The sequence below is a fragment of the Oratosquilla oratoria genome, chromosome 31 (assembly GCF_046742065.1).
Source record: "Oratosquilla oratoria isolate Oo_2021 chromosome 31, ASM4674206v1, whole genome shotgun sequence".
Taxonomy (NCBI): Eukaryota; Metazoa; Arthropoda; class Malacostraca; order Stomatopoda; family Squillidae; genus Oratosquilla; species Oratosquilla oratoria.
The window spans coordinates 5,934,301-5,936,064 of record NC_134807.1 but is presented as its reverse complement, the minus strand read 5'-3'; positions in this window follow the sequence as shown (position 1 = coordinate 5,936,064).

The following is a 1,764-nucleotide window of genomic DNA, read 5'->3' as shown; positions in this document are numbered from 1 at the left end:
TGGTCTTATTTTCTTTTGTAAAGTTTGAGATGATTTCTCCGTAGGAGGTCAGTCGTCCTTCCAGATCGCGATTTCAAGTCTCCTCGACTCTCCTTCAGTGGCGCAGGAATGAATCGTGGTCGTCTCAGAGGTAAGGGAGAAGGTAATTGGTTTCCGTCAATTGGTCAGTATTAGAGGATTGATTTCGCCATGTGTTGAGATCGTTCTTGACGCTCATTGGCTATTTCCAGGTAATCTTTCCTCATTCTTGTTCTGGTTTCACCCAGTGGTCGAAACGTTCTTCATACACGGTAACGCTAGCAAGTCATAACTCTAAACACTTAAACTCAGGTTTATTTCTTTGATGGATATGTCTTCTACCATAGGGAGACGACTAGTGTCTTGACGTGTTGTCATGCCGAGACACACATCATCTCCTCCATCATACGCCACCGAAGAAGAGTCAAGGTGATTTGAAATTGTGATGGTTGCACAGATAATCTACAGAAAATAATTTCAACTCTTACAAAAAGATTAAAAGCATCTTAAGAAACAAAGAAAATGTCTTAAAAAAGACACATAACACTGTATCAGCAATCACGTTTAATGATACTTGATTATGAGAAAATCTCCCGCCTATTTATACATATGATACATATGCACGTGTATATATATACATATATGTATATATATATATATATATATATATATGTATGTATGTATGTATGTATGTATGTATGTATGTATGTATGTATGTATGTATGTATGTATGTATGTATGTATGCATGTATGTATGTATGTATGTATGTATGTATGTCATACGAGGAACCCACAGTTGAAGTATTAGAAATATTGGGAGAACACTTGACTTCTATAAATCGGCTACCAGCTGTAGCTCTCTTCAGGAAAGTACAAGACAGTTTGAAGTGGTAAGACATATATACTCTTTTAAAATACGGAGGAGAATGTAGGAGGAACATGGATAGTTTACTTAACGGGTCAGATGACCTCAGTTATAGAAACGTCGCTGGGGTCAAGGGTGGGGTAGAGCGGGGAGGGGGGGGGGCAGGAGAGTGAGTATTTCTGACCAAGTGCCTCATCGCTAACCGTGAGATAATGTTCAAAGACTATTTTTCTTTAGATATGTTAAACTGAGACATTTTTCAATGAAGACGGAGTCGACTATTTTCCTCCTGAAACCACAACATGACTTGAACTCTAATTTGGACTTATCACAGTCAATTTGGGATATATATCTCTCATATTCAACCAATCTAGTGTTCAAGTCTCTACCCTTTTGGCCTAGATACACAAGATAATTTCAGTGCTCACTATATGGTTACTAAGTCTATTCGTTGACCACCCTATTAGTAAACCATTTCTTGCTTATTTCCTTCTTAAACCTAGATTTATCCAATCTAGATCTATTACTGGAAGTCCTGGTCTGTTGTCTTAATATGATGAACTTGTTGCGTCCCCCCTTGTTAAAGTCTTTGATCCACTTGGACACCTCTATTAGATATTAACATGCGTATGGAATATCTTTAAATCTAATTTCTTCGGGTTGCCCATATAAAACACTTTAATAAGAATTCGCTTCAACGGTAGTCATCAAAACATCACACTAGTTTAGCCAACATTTATGAAAATAAATAAAAGTACAGATATAATCACTTAGACAAAATGTAGCGGCACATATGTACTTTCCTTGAGAGGGCTATAGCTATTACCCGAAATATAGAAGTTATACTTTCTTCTATGTTTTCTTTTATTCCGAATGTAGGT